Raw genomic sequence first — 20,324 nt, 5'->3', positions numbered from 1 at the left:
ATAAAAAAAAAAAAAAAAAACTATTATCGGATATTAGATAGTTGTGATCCCTAGGATAAGGGAACAAGTGAGGTGAACCTATGATTGCCTTGACTTTCAGTCTAGTGGCACATTCTAGGCCCTGTTCTAGAGAAGGAAATTCCAAACTGAGCATGGCAGTCTTGCTAAGTTGAAGAGACTGGAATTGAGGATGGTTGAGAAGTTAAAAACAGAAGTTTTGGAGAGGAAGAAGATACTGAATAAAAGGAACTTCAGTAATCCAGTTAGGGATCTTTTTTCCAGTCTCTGCTGAATACAAATTTGTACATGGGTAGGATAAAACTTTATGAAGCTGGACAAAGAAAGACAGGGAAACTACAAGTTTAACAATTCTTAGAACTCATATAGAGTGGGATGATGGTTATTCTTCAGTCATCTTGAGTAGAGAGTCCTCATTTTATACCTAGAGAACTAAGTAATTACCTCAATAGAGTTAAACTTTAAGAGGAGGGCTCAATTATACATAGAACAAAGGTTACTTCAGATCATCCTAAGTAAGCTTAAAAATAAACCTGAAAAAGATCAAAGTAATCTGTAAGCAATTTTTCTGCTGTCTGATACAAATTTCAACTGTGTTTACATAAAGAAAACAAAATTCAACACAGAGCATGATTGCAAATCCTAGCATCCAATGAAAAATTACTAGATATGTGAAAAAGCAGCTAGTAGAAAAATCAGTCAATATAAAGAGACCCAGAAATGACAGAAGTATTAGAATTAACAAAGACCTTAAAATGTCTATTAAAAATATGCTTTTATGCACAAATGTTTAAAAGAAAATATGAAAAAAATGAGAAACAAAATGAAATACATAGGGCTTCCCTGGTGGTGCAGTGGTTGAGAGTCTCCCTGCCAATGCAGGAGACATGGGTTCAAGCCCTGGTCTGGGAGGATCCCACACGCCGCAGAACAACTGGGCCCATGAGCCACAACTACTGAGCCTGCGTGTCTGGAGTCTGTGCTCCGCAATGAGAGGCCGTGACAGTGAGAGGCCCATGCACCACGATGAAGAGTGGGCCCCACTCGCCGCAACTGGAGAAAGTCCTCACACAGAAACGAAGACTCAACACAGCCAAACATAAATAAATAAATTTATTTTAAAAAAATGAAATACATAAAAAGAACCCAATGAAACCTCTAGAAATTACAAAGAAAAAAGTAATTTGAAATGACAATTTTTCTGAATGGGGATAATAACAGATTAGATATTATAGAGGAACAACATCAATGAACTTGAAGACAGAGCAATAGAAACTATCCAAATTGAAGCACACACAGGAAAAGACTAAAATATTTGACAGAGCCCAGTGACCTGTTGGGCCATGCGTAGAAGATATACTTGGAACTGGAGCCTCATAAGGAGAAAGGAGAATAAAAAAGTAGTCGAGGAAATAATGTCTAAAAGGCTTTCCAAATTTGATAAAATCTATAAATTGACAATCTAAAAACTTCAACAAAACTCAGGCAGGATTAAATACAAAGAAAACACCCACTAAGGAACATCAAATAAATTTCAAAGAGCCAATAGGAAAGAAAAAATAATTGGGGTTGAGTGGGTGAGGGAAAATACACTGTGTACAGAGGAACACATGTAAGAATGACTGAATATTTATTGTCAGAAACTCAAATCCAGAAGTAAATATGACATCTTTAAAATGTTAAAAGATAAACTTGCCAACCTAGCATTCTATATTCAGGGAAAATGTCATTCAAAACTAATGGCAGTAGGAGTGATGTCAGCAAGATGGTGTAATAGGAACCCCTGGGCCTTGTTTCCCCAGAGAGACATTGAGTTAATAACAATATATGGTCCAAAACACCTTTATTAAAACTCAAAAAAACAGTTAAGAAGTTACAGTACTCCAGGCAAGCACAAGCCAAGAACAGCTGCATTAAAACAGATAAGAAAAGTTGTTGTGTTTTACCTTCGATAACTCTTTTTCCAGAAAGCACAGTTTAGTGCAATCAGGAGAAAACACAAACTTGCTGCTTTTCCTTTGAGAAGGAAAGAGAAGAGTGGAACATACATTTGATATTCCAACTTTTTGAGGGACTGGTTTCTGTCATGCCTGACTCAGAATGTTAATGGAGAACTGGCGTATTTTGTATGCCTGGGGGCCACTAAGAATAAGGGAGAGCTTAGCAGTTTGATTCAGCAACAGAGAACCTGTAGTACCACAGACAAACACTAGAGGAATCAAGAGAATAAATGCTAAAAAAAAGAAACTGGCAAACCTCTTTAATTGAGAAATAATATAGAAACCAAGAAAAGATGCATCCTTAAAAAAGGTTTGAGAGTTCCTCCAAATGCTTAGCCAGGCTGACGGGTGAAGGTCTTCCCTGTACAAAACCAGTACAGAGGTAGCTGTTTTTTCAAATGTCCAAATTCCAGCAACAAAACAAAACAAAACAAAAACAAACTAACAAATAAAAAACAAGGCATAGAAAGAAACAGGGAAACATAGTGCAATCAAAAGAACAAAGTAAATGTCTAGATACTTACCCTAAAGAAACAGAGATCTATGAATTACCTGAAAAAATAATTGAAAATAGCCATCTTAAAGAAGCCTGATGAGCTAGAAGAGAGCAGAGAGACAACTTTAAAAAAATCCTGCAAAACACAATTGAGAATATCAAGAAAGAGAAAGAAATTATAAACAAGAAACAAACATATTCTGGAGCTGAAGAATACAATAATTGAACTGAAAAATTCACTAGAGGGGGTCAACAACAGACTTGGTCAATCAGAAGAAATAATCAGTGAACTACATCATTTGAAATTACTGAGTCAGAGGAACAAAAAGGATGAATAAAAGTGAAGAAAGCCTACAGGACTTACAGGCCACAGTAAAGTGGGGCAATATACTCATCATGGGAGTTCCAGAAGAAAAAGAAGAGAAAGGAATGGGTAGAGAGCTTATTTGAAGAAATAATGGTTGAAAACTTCCAAAAGGACATCCAAATTCATAAACCTCAGTAAACTCCAACTAGGATGAACCCAAAAAGACACACACTGAGACATATTATAATCATACTGTCAAAAGTCAAAGACAAAGAATCAAACTTGAAATCAGCAAGAGTAAAGAAACTCATTGTGCACGGGATCCCCCCCGTAAGACTATAAACAGATTTCTTAGTAGAAACTTTTCAAGCTAGAGGTTAATGGGATGATGTATTCACTGTACTGAAAGAAAGAAACTGACAATCATTAATACTATATCCTTCAAAACTGTCCTTCAAAAATAAAGAAAAAATAAAAACTTTCCCAGATAAATAAAAGCTGAGGGAGTTCATCACCAGTAGAGCTACTTCAAGAAATGCTAAAGGGAGTCCTTCAGGTTGAAATAAAAGATGTTGGATAGCAAAATGAAAGCACAAAAAATGCTCTCTGGTAAAGGTAAATATATAGACAAATACAGAACATTGTAATGGTGATAAATCACTTTTAATCTGGTAGAGAATTTAAAAGGTACAAGCATAAAAAATAACTGTAACTATGAAACTATGTTAATGGATACACAATGTGACAGGATGTAACTTGTGACACAGATAACATAAACTGGGGCAGGTGATGCAAAGGTATAGAATGTTTTGTATGTGATTGAAGTTGTTATCAGTTTAAAATAGATTATTATCACTACAAGATGTTTTATGTAATCTCCATGATAACCACAAGGAACACATATATAGAAGATACACAAAAGAAAATATCAAAGAAATCAAGCATGTTGCTACCAAAAAATCGCAAAACACAAAGGAAGGCAACAAAAGACAAAATTTGCTACAAGACAGATAGAAAACAATTTAAAAATGGCAATAGTAAATGCTTCCACATCAGTAATTACTTTAAATGGTTAAACTCCCCACTTAAAAGACACAGAGTGGCTGAATAAATAAAAAATAAGATCCAACTCTACAGTCTCCACAAGAGAATCATTTTAGTATAAGAAAGAACATAGGGTAAAAATGAAAGGGGTGAAAAAGATATTACATGCAAATAATAACCAAAAGAGAACAAGGATGATCATACTTCTATCAGACAAAATAGACTTTAAATCAAAAACTGTCAAAAGAGACATATATACACTACCAAACGTAAGGTAGATAGCTCGTGGGAAGCAGCCGCATAGTACGGGGAGATCAGCTCGGTGCTTTGTGACCGCCTGGAGGGGTGGGATAGGGAGGGTGGGAGGGAGACGCAAAAGGGAGGGGATATGGGAACATATGTATATGTATAACTGATTAAATTTGTTATAAAGCAAAAAATAAAAAAAATAAAATCAACATTCAAATCCTTTGAAAAGGAAATTAGAAAAGTAGTTTCTCTTACAATAGCACTAAAATGATTAAAATACTTAGGAATAAACCTAAGAGTTAAAGACATATATTGAAAACTACAAAACATTGATGACAGAAATTTAATTTCTGATGACAGAAATTAAAGAAGACAAGCAAATGGAATGTTATCCATGTTGATGGGTTTAAAAACTCAATATTGTTGGACCTACTGTATAGCACAGGGAACTCTGCTAAATATTCTGTAATAACCTAAATGGGAATAGAATTTGAAAAATAATAGACACTTGTATATGTACTACTGAACCACTTTGCTGTACACCTGAAACTAACACAATGTTGTTAATCAACTATACTCCAATATAAAATAAAAAAATAAAATAAAATAAAATAAAGGACATTATATAATGATAAGAGGGTCAATTCACCAGGTAGGTATAACAATTATAATATATATGCATCTAACATCAGAGGATCCAAATATGTGAACCAAACACTGACAGAATTTAAGCAAGAAACAGACAGTAACACATTAAGAGTTCAATACCCCACTTTCAATAACAGATAAAACAACCAGACTGAAGAATAGAAAGAGAGAAGTTAACACTGTATAACAATTGGACCTAAAAGACATATATAGAACACTCCACTCAAAAACAGCAGAATATATATTCTTCTGAAGTGCACATGGAACATTCTCCAGGACATTAAAACTGATGTCACAGAGTAAAAGGGATCATAAGAGACTACTATGAACAACAAATGCCATGAACTACTATATACCAACAAATAGGATAATCTAGAAGAACTGAATAAAATTTTGGAAACATACACCTACCAAGAATGAATCACGAAGGAAAAAAAAAAAAGAACAGAACTATCACTAGTAAGGAGATTGAATCAGTAATCAAAAAATCTCCCAACAAAGAAAAGCCCAGTAAAGATGGCCTCACTGGAAAATTCTACCAAACATTTAAAGAAGGATGAAAACAGATCCTTCTCAAATTCTCCCCCAAAAATTAAAGATGAGGGAACACTTCCAAGCTTATTCTATGAGGCCAGCATTACCAATACCAAATTGATATAAAGATACTTAAAAAGAAAATGACAGCCCAATATCTCTGATGAATACTGATGCAAAAATCTTCAAATAAATACTAGCAAACTGCATTTTAAAATTCAACAGTACATAAAAGGATTATTTACCATAAGCACTGGAATTTATTCCTGGAATTTAAGGATAGTTCAATATATGAAAATCAATCAATGTAATGCACCACATTAACAGAATGAAGGACCATAACAACAGTATCATGTCAATTGATGCAGACATGAAAAAGCATTTGATAAAATTCAATACTATTTTATAATAGAAACACTTAATAAACTATGAATAAAAGGAAATTACCTCAACACAATAAAGGTCATATAAGAAAAGCCCACAGCTAACATTACATTCAATGATAAAAAATTGAAAGCTTTTCCTCTAAGATCAGGAAAAGGAATGCCCACTTTTGCTGCTTCCATTCAACATAGTACTGGAAGCCCTAGCCAGAGAAATATATCAAAAATAAAATTGCTATAAATAAATAAAAAGCATCCATATTGAAAAGGAAGAGGTAAAATTACCTTTGTTCACAGATGAAATGATCTTTTATGTAGAAAACCATAAGTATCCCTATAATTGTTCATGGTAGTGTCTTATGATCCTTTTTATTCTGTGGCATCAGTTTTAATCTCTCCTCCTTATTTTATTAATTTGAATCTCCTCTTTTTATTTCTTAGTTAGTCTAGCTAAGGGTTTGCCAATTTTGATGATAATTTTTTAGAAAACAACTCAACTTTGTTGATTTTTTTTCTATTTTTTCTATCCTTTATTTCATTTATTTCTGCTCTAATCTTTATTATTTCCCTCCTTTTGATAACTTTGGGTTTAGTTTGATCTTCTTTTTCTAGTTCCTTGAGGTGTAAGTTAGGTTGTTGATTTGAGATATTTCCTAAAACAAAAACAAAAACAAAAACAAAAAAAAAACCCTGGTAAAAGAAATAAACAAATTCAGCAGTTTCAGGATACAAAATCATCATACAAAAACCAGTTGTATTTCTATACACTAAAATTAGACAATCTGAAAAGAAAACTAAGAAAGCAATCCCATGTACAAGAGCATCAAAAAGATTAAAATACTTAGGAATAAACTTATCAAGGAGGTGAAAGACTTGTACACTGAAATATGCAAAACATTGCTGGAAGAAATTGAAGAAGACACAAAGAAATGGAAAGACTTCCCATGTTCATGGATTGGAGGACTTGATATTGTTATGGCCATAATACATACAAAGTGATCTACAGATTCAAGGCAATGTCTATCAAAATCCTCACGGCACTTTTTTTACAGAAGTATAAAGAACATTCTAAAATTTGAAAGGAATTTCAGAGGATCCCAAATTGCCAAAACAATCTTGAGAAAGAAAAACAAAGCTGAAGTCCTCACAATTTTTGATTTCAAATCATATTACACAGCTACACTAACCTAACCAGTATAGTACTGGCATAAAGACAGACATACAGACCAGTGGAACAGAATACAGAGCACAGAAATAATCCCTTGCACATATGGTCAAACATGTGAATACACAATGGAGAAAGGGTGGTCTCTTTAACATATGGTGCTGGGAAAACTGGATATCCACATGCAAAAGAATGAAGTTGGACTCTAACCTTAAACTATATAGAGAAATTAACTCAGAATGGATTAAAGACCCAAAAGTAAGACCTGAAACTATAAAAATCCAAGAAGAAAACATAGAGGTAAATCTTCACAACACTGGGTTTGGCAATGATGTCTTAAACATGATACCAAAAGCACATACAACAAAAATAAATAGATAACGTGGACAACAACAAACTTATAAACTCCTGTGCAGTAAAGAAAACAATGAACAGAGTGAAAAGGCACCCTATGGAATTAGGAAAATATATTTGCAAATCATATATCTGATAAGGGATTAGAAAGATATACAATAGCAAATAAGCACATTAAAAGATGCTCAACATCACTAAACACCAGGTAAATGTAAATTAAAATCACAATGATATATCAACTCAAGCCCATTAGGATGGCCACTATGAAAAGAAAAGAAAAGAAGAGAAGAGAAAAGAAAAGAAAAAAGAAGTCTCCACTATAATATAGAGAAATTAGAAACCTTGTGCACTATCAGTGAGAATGTAAAATGGTGCAGCTATGGAAGAGTATGGAAGTTCCTCCAAACATTAAGAATAGAATTATTATATGATCCAGCAATTTCACTTCTGGGTATATACTAAAAGAATTGAAAACAAAATCTGGAAGAGCTATTTGCACAACCACGTTCATTGAGGCATTATTCACACTAGCCAAGAGGTAGAAGCAACCTAGATATCAATCGTCAGATGAACAGATAAAGAAGATGTGGTGTATACATATAACAGAATATTATTCAGTCTTAAAAAAAGAAGGAAATTCTGTTATATGCAGCAACGTGGATAAACTTTGAAGACGTTATGCTAAGTGAAATAAGCCTGTCACTATGAGACTGTAGGATTTCACTTATATAATAAGGTATCTAAAGTAATCACAATCTCTTAGAAACAGAAATAATAATGGTGCTTGTCAGACTCTGGTGTGAGGGGAAAAGGGAGTTGTACGATGAATGTAGAGTTTCAGTTTTTCAAGATGAAAAAGTTCTACAGAGGTGTTGCACAACAGTGTTCACATAGTTAACACTACTATACTGTACACTTTAAAATGGGTAAGATGGTAAATTTTATATTGTATGTTTCTTATCACAAAAAGATGACAATAAAAAGACTATTTTTAGAAAAACAAGAACTGTGCAAATTTACTGCTAGTGTCTGCAGGAAGAGTAAATGTTAAATCATACTAGGTTGAAATTGGATCTATATAAAAGAATCCAAGAACACTGTACATAGAAATAAGCAAAATAAAATATATAAAATTACTTTTCTAATTTTAAAATAGTTTTCAGATCCTTGAGTACTTCAGGTGTCATGACTAGACAGAGTTTATCCTAAGATTGTTTTAACATTCATAAAATAAATCAATATAATTCATCATATTAACAGAAAAAAAAGGATAAAAACCATATGCTTATTCAAATAGATGAAGGAAAACTACTTGACAAAACTTAACATTGTTTAGTAATAAAACCTCTCAGTTGACTAGAATTAAGGGAGAACTTTCTCACCTTTATAAGGGGCATCTAAAATTTTACAGCTAACATCACACTTAATGGTGAGATACTGAACACTTTTTCCCTAAGATTGAAAACAAGGCAAGGATATTCCCTCTTCTTTATAATCTTGTATTGAATATTATCCTACGACATCTATAAAAACTTACTGAAACTAATGAGTGAATTGTGCAAGCTTGCAGACACAAGGTCAATTATATAAAAATTAATTGGATACTAGCAAAGAACAATTGGAAATTAAAATTTTAAAAATTTCATTTACAATGCAAAAATTGAAATCATAGGAATAAATTTAACAAAGTATGTGCCACACCTCTACACTGAAAAGTATTGCTGAGAGAAATGAAAGAAGTCTAAATAGATGGAGATATTTATCTTATGAATGGATCAGAAAACTCAGCATAGTTAAAATGCCAATCTATAGATTTAATACAATCAAAATCTAAATCAAAATCTCAGCAGGTTTTTTAAAAAATCATATGATGAAAATCTGCTTCTAAAATTTATGTTAAAAAGTCAAAGGATGGGCCTCCCTGGTGGCGCAAGTGGTTGAGAGTCCGCCTGCCGATGCAGGGGATACGGGTTCGTGCCCCGGTCTGGGAGGATCCCATATGCCGCGGGGCGGCTGGGCCCGTGGGCCATGGCCGCTGAGCCTGCGCGTCCGGAGCCTGCGCGTCCGGAGCCTGTGCTCCGCAACGGGGGAGGCCACAACAGTGAGAGGCCCGCATACCGCAAAAAAAAAAAAAAAAAAAAAGTCAAAGGATCCAAGACAGCCCAACTAATTTTGAAAAGAACACATTTGGATTTCAAGACTTACTATAAAACTACAGTAGTGGTTTTGGTATTGGCATAATTAAGAAAATGAAAAGACAATCCTCAGACTGGGAGAAAATATTATGTATATACTGACACAGGAGTTCTATTCAGAATACACAGAAGGTCCCTGACTTACGAGGGACCCACTTACGATTTTTTCAACTTTACGATGGTGCAAAAGCAATACACATTCCATAGAAAGTGTACTTTGATTTTGATCTTTTCCCGAGCTAGCAGTACACAGTACAATACTATCTCATGATGTTGGGCAGCGATAGTGAGCCTGCACTTAACAACCATTTTGTATCCATACAACCATTCTGTGTTTAACTTTCAGTACAGTATTCAGTTACTTGAGCTATTCAACATTTTAATATAAAATAGGCTTTGTGTTAGATGATTTTGCCCAACTGTAGGCTAATGTAAGTGTTCTTAGTATATGTTTAAGGTAGGATAGGCTAAGCTATGAAGTTCGATAGGTTAGGTGTATTAAATGAATTTCTGACTTATGATATTTTCAACTTACAATGGGTTTCTTGGGATGTAACCCCACTGTAAGTTGAGAAGATGTGTATAAAGAACACTTGAAACTCAGCAACAAGACAAATCACCCAGTAAAATAATAGGCAAAATATTTGAATAAGCACTTCACAAAAAGATATATGAACAGCCAATAAGTACATAAAATATGCTCAACATCATTAGTTATCAGGAAAATACAAAATAAAACCACAATGAGATAACACTAAGCACCCATTAGAATGATCAAAATTAGAAACACTGGGCTTCCCTGGTGGCGCAGTTGTTGAGAGTCCGCCTGCTGATGCAGGGGACATGGGTTCGTGCCCTGGTCCTAGAAGACCCCACATGCCGTGGAGCGGCTAGGCCCGTGAGCCATGGCCGCTGAGCCTGTGCATCCGGAGCCTGTGCTCCACAACCAGAGAGGCCACAACAGTGAGAGGCCCGCGTACTGCAAAAAAAAAAAAAAAAAAAAAAAAAAAAAAAAAAAAAAAAAAAAATTGAAACGCTGAAGATACCAAGTGTTGGCAAGTATATGTAATAACTGGAACTCTCAGACTTTGCTGGTGGAAATGTCCAGGGGTGGAATAACTTTATTAAACTGTTTGGACATTTCTTATAAAGTTGAACATACTCCTAGCATATCACTTAACCTTTCTACTCCCCAGATATTTACCTAAAATAAGTGAAAATATATGTCCACACAGAGACTTGCACAGGAATCTTTCTAATGGATTTCTTCATAATAGCTAAAAACTTCAAACAACCCAAACTGATTATCATCAAGATAGATAAACAAACCATGATATAATAGTGAAATACTATCTGCAACAAAAAGAAATGTACTGATGCATGCAACAACATGGATGAATCTCAAAAACATTAAGTTAAAAAGCCAGACACAAAAGAGTATGTACTACATGAATCCATTTACATGTACATCTAGAAAAGATTAATCTGATTTACAGTAACAGAAAGCAGATTAGTAGTTGCTTGGGGACCAGGTGAAGGGCTGATGTCAGGTTGGGGGAATAATTAACTGAGAATGGGCACAAGAAAACTCTCTGGAATAATGGAAGCATCTTGAAAATGGTGGTGGTTACAGGTTTACAGCTGACAAAACCCATCAGACTATACACTTAAAACTGGAGCATGTAGTATATACCTCAACAAAGCTGACTTTTAAAAAAGGATAATCTTTCCTCTAGTCATTTGTTTGTGGTAATTCTGGCATACAGAAATTTAAATTTTTACACAGTCAAAATATATCAATCTTTCTCTTCACTGTTTTTGAATTTTGTGTCATGTCTAGGAAAACTTTCCTTGAATATTTCATAGAGAGGCCACTTGACAGAATGTTTTATAATGTAGATTCTGACATCAGATAGCCATCAAGAGACTATTCACACTTGGGCAAATTAATCTCTATTTTATAATTTCCTCATTTAAAAATCTGTAGATAATTACAGTTTCTGCATTAAATGGTAGACAGTGACAAAATGTAGGTAAAATAGAATACTAATAGATACATTGAAAGGCTTAATTAACACTAGCTATTTTTATTACCATATTTTCATAGTGTTTATTATTTGAACTATTACACAAATTAAGAGCAGTACAGAGATTATAACGAACACCTGTGTAGACACTATCCAGTTCTGTCAAATCTCCATTAACATTCTGACAAATTTGTTTCAGATGTCCTTCCTTCAAGGGCGACTGGATTCCTCTTTGTACTCTTTGATTCCAGTCTTTCCCCAACTTACACATAATCACTTTCCTGAAATTGGTGTGTATTTTTCTTGTCCACATAGTAAAGTTATACTATATATTTTTACATTTATAAATATATAAATTATTTGAATTTTCAATTTTACATAAATGGCACAATGTATGCATTGTTATACAACTTTTCTTAATCAGCTAATACAGTTGAGATTTATCTATGTTTTTACATGTCAGAATAATTCTACATTTTTATTTTTCACATCTATGTTTTGACCTATCTGGATTTTATTTTGATGTAAATTATGATGTAGGCTTGGAATTCACTGCTTTTGTTAATGGTTAGCTGGTTTCAAAACCAAATGTGTAATTTTTTGCCTCACATATTTGAAATTATGCTTTTTATTGTTGTTATTTAAATTTTCTTCTCCCAATTTTATTGAGATATAATTGACACAAAGCACTGTATAAGTTTAAGGTGTATAATGATTTGACTTATATACTTCCTGAGATGATTGCCACAATAGGTTTAATGAACATCCATCATCTCATATGGATACAAAATTTAAAAAAAAATTTTTTTTCCTTCTGATGAGAACTTAGGATTTACTCTCTTAACAGCTTTCAAATGTAACATGCAGCAGTGTTAATTCTATTAATCATGTTGTACATTACATCCCTAGTACTTATTTATTTTATAAGTGCAAGTTCTAACCTTTGGACCACCTTCATCCAATTCCTCCTCCTCATCCCCCACCCCCTGCCTCTGGTAACCACAAATATGATCTCTTTTTCTATGAGTTTGTCTGTTTGTTTGGTTGGCTTTTTTTTGAGGTATAATTTACCTACAACACTATGTTAGTTCCTGGTGTACAACATAGTGATTCAATAATTCTACACATTACATGATAACCCTGATAAGTCTGGTTACCATCTGTCACCATACAAATATACTACATTGTTATTGACTATATTCCCCACTCTGTACGTTTTATCCCTGTGACTCATTTATTTCATAACTGTAAGTTTGTTCCTCTTAACCTCCCTCACCTATTTCTCTCACCAATGCCCCCCACCCCAGCAATCACCTGTTTGTTCTCTGTATCTGTGACTATGTTTCTGTTTTGTTATATCTGTTTTGTTTTTTAGATTCCACATATAAGTAAAATCATACAGTATTTGTCTTTCTCTGTCTGACTTACTTTACTTAGCATCATACCCTCTAGGTCTATCCATGTTGTTGCAAATGGCAAGATTTCATTCTGTTTTATAGCTGAGTAATATTCCATTGTATATATACATCTTCTTTATCCATTTAACTATCGATGGGCACTTAGGTTGCTTCCATATCTTGGATATTGTGCATAATGCTGCAGTTAACATAAGGGTGCATATATCTTTTCAAATTACTGTTTTTGTTTTCTTTGGAAAAATACCCAGAAGTAGAATTATGCCATTTTGTATTCTACTATAGACATATATATTTAATATGTTTAAAATGTATTAAACATATTCGGGTATGTGTCTTGATTTTTCTTTTGTTACTTTGATCTGTATCTTGGATTCCATGTCACTACCACATACTTCAAATATTTTAGCTTTTTATATAATTATTGCAGCTTATATATATGTGTGTGTGTACATATATATAAATATGTATATAATCATAATGCTGTAAATGATGTTTGCTTTTAATTTTTAGATTTACATTGTACAAAGCATGGAAGACAATTATTGTTACAGAACAGATATAAACATTATGAATCATGACAATTTAAAAATAATATTGTAAGTAACACTTTTGGAGAAAGGGAAGAGAGAAGACTGGTGGAAGAAAGTTTAAAGGTGCTAAAACCTTAGTCTTTCCAAGTAGGGAGTCAGTAGGTCCTATCTAAGCATACTAAATAAAGTAGTATAGGTCCAAATTTATTTTTTAAGTGTAAACATCAATTATAAACAAAAATTGGGAAGTACAGACATAATGTAAATGTACTAGAAGTTTTATCTTTTAAAGGATTGTCAGTAGATAGTATTCAAATTGACAAATCAAGATATAAGAGCACCTATAAATTACTTAAGTTATATTGGAAACTGCCAGAAGATCTAGAAATAGAATTTATTAATAGTAATTATCCCTAGAGAATGAATGGATTAGTGATTGGGGAAGAAACCTTATGTTTTATACCCTCACATGTATTACTTTCACCATAAAAATAATTTAAGAAGTTAATTGTCTCCAGAGTATATCACTGGAGTTTGGATAAATTATGCCAACTGTATGCCACAAGGTAAAGGCAGATGATCCAGGCGCTGATGTGGGACTCTTTAGAATCTAAAGTCGCCAAACTAACCATTCTAAGGAATTAGGAGTTGTTGGATCTTAAAAGGTTTACAGGAAAAATTGCTCTGTAAGTAATTAATAATCAAAGCCCTAGTACCAATTTCGAAAGAGCCAATTTTCAAGCTATTTATTACTAGGATATTCCATCTCATTTTTCTGGCAATATTAAGAGAAGATTCTCTGGATATATGTCTTTTCCTCTGGTTATGCAGGCTGAGAAGAAGCTGGCTAGAGTAGGTGTGTCCTATGTATTTTTAAAATGGGGTCAGTTTTAGTTTGTTAGATGTTCTTAGGAATATTTGACTTTCTTAGAAGACAAGGTCTTCAGTGAAGATGCTGATTTCATTTCAAATTATAGTCTCCCAAGAAAGTCTTAATTAGGGAATGTCAGCACTGATTCATGAACATCTTTTATCTGTTATCCAAATGCCATCCTTGAAATTATAAGTATAGCAAGGCAAGTTGTTGAAACTTCAAGGCTACCTTGATAATTCTCTTGATATTATGCCAATTTCCTCTTGTTTTATCCTCTCTAGGTTATTACTAAAAGTGAATTACTTCTTTAGGAACACCATTACCCTACTGAAACATTCATATGACTGTACATCCACCCATTTTCAAAAGTAATTTCTTCTCTGGCCTTTTACTCGAGAGGTAGGACGCCAAAGTGACATTCTACCTTCCGCAAAACTAAATTCTTGACCTAGTAATTTTCTGACTCTTCTTTCTATTACTGAAAATCCTTAGGAAATCTATATTTCTCACTTAAGCTCTACTGCTAATGCCTTGGTTTAGAATGCCTGTAAATTCATCTTCTATCAGGAATTGGTTGGTTACCTTCTATTTTGGCCCAGTTGATCTGCCAGACTGGGACACACCACACAGGGTGCTCTCGGGGCTATAAGAAGCAATGACCCTGGTTGATGATGAGCCCAAAAGTAAGAGCTATGAAAGGATATTTTTAGATATGATAGAATCCCTTAGATCATGCTCCATAGTGACCAAGGATTATTTTAGAAAAATGGCTCATGAGGGTAGAAAGAAAGAAATTTTATGTATTATATTTGTGAGAAATTTTAGAATTCTATGCTTGTAGACAAATATTAGCTTATTTTTAAGGGTTTAGGACTTTTCTCTTTCTGGCCCTTGGTGGGGAAAGGAGTAGGAGTAGAGTCAGGAAGGTACTTTGGTGAATTGGCCAAATCTACTCTTCAAGGTTCAGGGGAACTGCTGTCAAGCTGCCCAACTCAAATGATGAGAGCTATTTTATTTTGTTTTTTATATAATTTCCTGGCAAGCAGAATATCTGTCTTAACACTTATATTCTCCCTGCCAAAAGTGCAGGCAGTATGTTTGGACATATGGTCTCATTTTTATGATCTTTTAACCTTTATTTATTCTACATACCCTATGGCAGAGGTAATCACTTGTGGGACTTGAATTGCCAGGAAAAGTTCCCATCTGGAGCCTCTGAAAAAGAAGAGAATTGCTTCCACGAGGGAAAAAATAAATAAATAAATAAAGATAGATGGAATCATTTAAATGCAATAATTTCAGTTCCATTCTTGATGACCTTAACCTAGTGATATAATATGTGGGGGAGAAAATCTATGGGAAATTTTCCCTTTGTCTCTTCCCTGGGGTTTAGCACTATAAAAAACAATGTAGTAAGCAACTGGTGCTGCCCACCAATCTTGGTTAGAAAGTTTGTTTTTTATTTTTTGGAGCAAGGTATGATTTTATTGTTTAAACATTATTTTTCATGTATCCTATTATTACATTGTCATGTTTTGGGTTTTTTAAAAAAATTTTATTGGAGTATAGTTGATTTACAATGCTGTGCTAGTTTCACGTGTACAGCAAAGTGAATCAGTTATACATATACATATATGCACTCTTTTTAAAAAATATTACTCAGCCATAAAAAAAGAACAAAATAATGTCATTTGCAGCGACATGGATGGACCTAGAGATTGTTATACTGAGTGAAGTAAGTCAGACATAGAAAGTATTTTTTTAATGCTTGGTCATAGAAATCTTGAACAGTTTTTTCACAAGTGGCTGATGTATCATTTAGGATTATGTTTGCCACAAACAGTAGTGAATTCTGAATAACAATGGCTTAAACCTGGCAGTTCCTCCAGAGTTATATACGTCAGACCTGTGTGATAACAATATTATTTACACACAGGCTTCTTCAATGTCTCTGCTTCCCTATTACTACAGTGTGGCCTTTGTCTAAAAGAGCTTCCATAGTTCCAGTCATTACATCTGAATCCCAGGCAGTAGGGTGGAGGTTGGTGAAGGTTGAGTGGTTTGAGTTAACTTGTCCAGGGAAGAGCCCTTGAAGTAAAATGTTGAATAAAAATGGTCACTGAGGTCATCTTTACCTCATTCCTAATCCTGGGGAATGTTTTAATATTTCATAACTATATATTATGGTTATGGCAGTTTTAAAATTTAAAAATCAGATTAAGGAAGTTATCTTTTATTTTTAATTGCTAATTTAAAAACTATGAATGGTTGTTGAATGTTATCACGTGCATTTTTTGCATTTATTGAGATGTCCAATAGTTCTTCTTATATATTGAGTTATGTGGTGAAATACATTGTTTTCTTGAAGATTAAGTCAATCTTACATTTATGGAATAAATACAGCTTAGTCATTATTTTAATATATGACTGGATCCAATTTGCTGATATATTTGTATTTATGAGAAAAACTTGCCTATAATTATCCTTTTTTATTATATACTTAGCAGATTTTATTATATTGGTTTCACAGAATGAATTGGGAAGTGAACACTTTTTCTTTGTTAGAAGAATTCTGTAAGATTGATATTATTTCTATTTTCTACATTTAGAAGAATTTACTGCTCAAACCATCTGTAGGCTCTTTCATTTTGGGTATTGGTAACTTTTGCCTTCTTTTTCTTGATCAGTATTGCTAGAGATTTATTAATTTTATAAGTCTTTTCATAGACAAAATTTGGCTTTATTGGTTTTTCTATATTGTACATTTTTTATTTCATTATTTTTACTCTTATCTTCATTACTTAATTCCTTCTATGTAATTTGGGTTTTATTTACTATTATTGTTGTAATTTTGGAGACTGTTATTTAGATAATTTATTTTTAGTTTTTCTTCTTGTCTAATACATGAATTTAAGACTACAAACTCCCTTCTAAGCCATGCTTTTGTTTCACCCCACAGATTTTGATATGTTATACTGTCATTATCATTCAGTTAAAATATTTTATAATTTATGTTGTGATCTCTTCTTTGACCCATGGATTAGTTAGAAATCCATGTATTTGGGTATTTTCTAGTTATCTTTTTATTTATGTCTAGCTTAATTTCACTGTGGTCAGGGAACATAATATATATTATTTTAATATTTTAAAATTTGGTTAGACTTGCTATGTGGACAAACATATGGTCAAAGTAGCTCACAAAAATAAATCTGCAGTTGTGTGAAGCATTCCATATATGTCCATACATGTTAATGAGCTGAATTTAAATTGTTCATATCTTCTATATCCTGACTGATTTTATGTCTACTTGGTTTCTCAGTTATTAAGAAAGGTGAATTAAAGTTTTCCACTATGATTGTGTATCTCTCTAGTTTTCCTTTTAGTTATGTCATTTTTTGCTTTTTAGTGCACATTAAACAGCATTTTTAACTTCCTTAGACTTGGCCTTTTATCATTATAAAATACTTCTCCATTTCTCTAGTAATGCTTCTTGCATCAAAGTCTACATGAACTGATATTAGTATAGTTACATTGGTTTTCTTTTTGTGTAGTGTTTGCATGGCATATCTTTTTCCATTCTTTTACTTTCAAGCTTTCTGTCTTAATATATTTAAGGTTTGTCTGTTGTAAACAGATATAATCATGTTTAATTTTCTACCTTAGCCTTACAACCTAAATCCTCTAATTAAAGTGTTTAATTTATAAGTATAATTATAAAAATACAATTATTCCAGGTACAGAATTATATCAAATATTAATATTTGCTTCCTTAATATCCTGCAAGTTTTTATTCACTTCACATTTAAAAAGTATTTTTACAAAGAACAGAGCTTTATGCCAGCAATTATTTTCTTTCAACATTTAAGATACAACTCACGTTCTACTTCCATTGTTTTTGATAAGAGATCAGCTACAGCTTTATTATTTCTTTCTTTGAAGGTAATATGTTTTCTTACTGTGGCAACTTTTCTCCTTTTATGTGATTTTCAAGAGTTTTATTATGTTGTCCCTGGTTGTCATTTTCTTTTCACTTATCCTGTTTGGAGTTTGGTTATGTCTTAATTCTTTCACAAGTTCTGGACTATTCCTGTTTATTATTTCTTCAAATATGCTTCTGCCTCTATTTTCTCTCCTTATATTCTGTATTTCCAATTACACGTATCTTAGAACTTTTCACCATATTCCATATCTCACTTACGTTCTCTTTACATGTATTCTATATCTTTTGCTCTCTATGCTTCAGCTTGGTTATTTTCTAATATTCTGCCTTCTAACTACAAACTTCCTTTTCTGATGTGTCCCTTTTGTTATTAAGCCCATCTATTTATTTCTTAAATTCAGTTGTTGGGTTTATATTTGATTTCTTGTATAGCATACAGTTGCTTATGAATGTTTGCATCTTGTTTACATTCTTGTACATATTAATCACATTTAAGGTCTATGATTCAAAACTCTGATATATGAATTGTGTATGGGTCTATTTGTATTGTCTATTTTTTCTCTTGGTCTTTTGTTTTAATATACCTGTTAAGTTTTTATTAAATACTGGATATTTTGTATAAAAATTATAGTAGTTCTGAATGATAATTTTTCCTTTAGAGAGTAGTCACCCTATCCTCTCATAGAGAGCTTAAATAAGGTCAGAACACTATTTTATTCAGAGACTGAGCTGAGTAGAGGCTAAGTTATAGTCTTTATAAGCTTTGATCTACCTCTGGTCTGTTTCTATCCCTAAGATGTAGTCTTCTTGAATTCCAAACATTGGGATTGGTGTATTTAATAGGCTCTTTATACTCAAGTCTAGTTATTATTAGTAGTATTTTTCCTCATCACTGTGAGACTGCTGAAAATTATCTTTGCTTTTCAGAGGCTTTCAGTCTGGCTTCTTAGCCTCCTCCCTAATGCAGTTAAAGAGTTCAACAAATACTCAAGCGAAACACTGTTGAATGCTGAGCTCAATTCACTGCATCTGCCATCTCTTTTGAATTTTTACTCTATACATGCTAGTTTCTGTGAAAAGCCCTAAACTTTATGTTTTATCTCCATGGTCTTGTGAGAATGTCAAAGCTCTTCTGGATTTTCTGCCTCTTAGCTGTGCCCTGCTTCCCAGATTCCCAGCCTCTCTCATCTGCACCGAAAGTATAGAAATGCCTTCAGCAGAAAAGTAGATCACAGAACACATTAACTCACCTCTCTGTCATTCAACTATTTCCTTCTCTCTGAAATGTGTACCACTTAAGTACTGGCTTTTGGGAAAGCTCTCTGATGCTTTCAAACAGCGTTTTTTGTTTTTTTTGTTTTTTAATTCAGATTTTCAAAATATTTACAATTAATGTATTGGTCTGTCAAAAAGCTATGGTATCTCATCTGGGAATAAAGTCCCCTCTCCTTAAAAATTAATATTATATTAATCTTTGTTGGAAGACTGAAATAATGAAGAAAGCAACCAGAAGTCAGAAATATTTTACTGGTGGGAAAACTGAGGTTAAATAAAATATTTATGGAGAACTTACTAAGAACAAAGCATGGAACTATGCTTTAGATGATGTAGTAATTATAATAATTACTTATAGTACTAATAATAAAAGGAATAATAAAGGCTTTTATCTGATAGAGCTTATAATTTTATAGGAAACACAAAATTAACTCACTGAATTTTTAGAGAAAAATGTCAGAATACTGTCATACACAATAAACTATATTTATATTCTAGTTCAGGAGTTGGTATACTATAGCCAGAGGGCCAAATTTGTCCAACAGGCTGTTTTTGTAAGTAAAGTTTTATTGGAACATGACCACAATCATTCCTTTAAATATTGCTATAACAGCAGAGTAGTGGCAACAGAGATTGTGTGGCCTGCAAGCAAAGCCAAAAGTATTTATTAAATTACTGTAAAACAGAAATCATTTACTAACCCTTTTCTTAACTTTAGTATTATTATGGGTCATCATTTGTTCTCTTGCAGGCCACATAATTTTTGTTGATGGAAAATTCCAAAATATCTCCCCAAATTAAATAATTTCCTTCTTTTGTGGCTATTTTAAAACCATTTATCCTTGCTGGTTCCGGTGTGAGGACTTC

The sequence above is a fragment of the Mesoplodon densirostris genome, chromosome 6 (assembly GCF_025265405.1).
Source record: "Mesoplodon densirostris isolate mMesDen1 chromosome 6, mMesDen1 primary haplotype, whole genome shotgun sequence".
NCBI classification, from domain to species: Eukaryota; Metazoa; Chordata; class Mammalia; order Artiodactyla; family Ziphiidae; genus Mesoplodon; species Mesoplodon densirostris.
The sequence above is the reverse complement of the archived record's forward strand: the minus strand, read 5'-3'. Positions refer to the sequence as shown.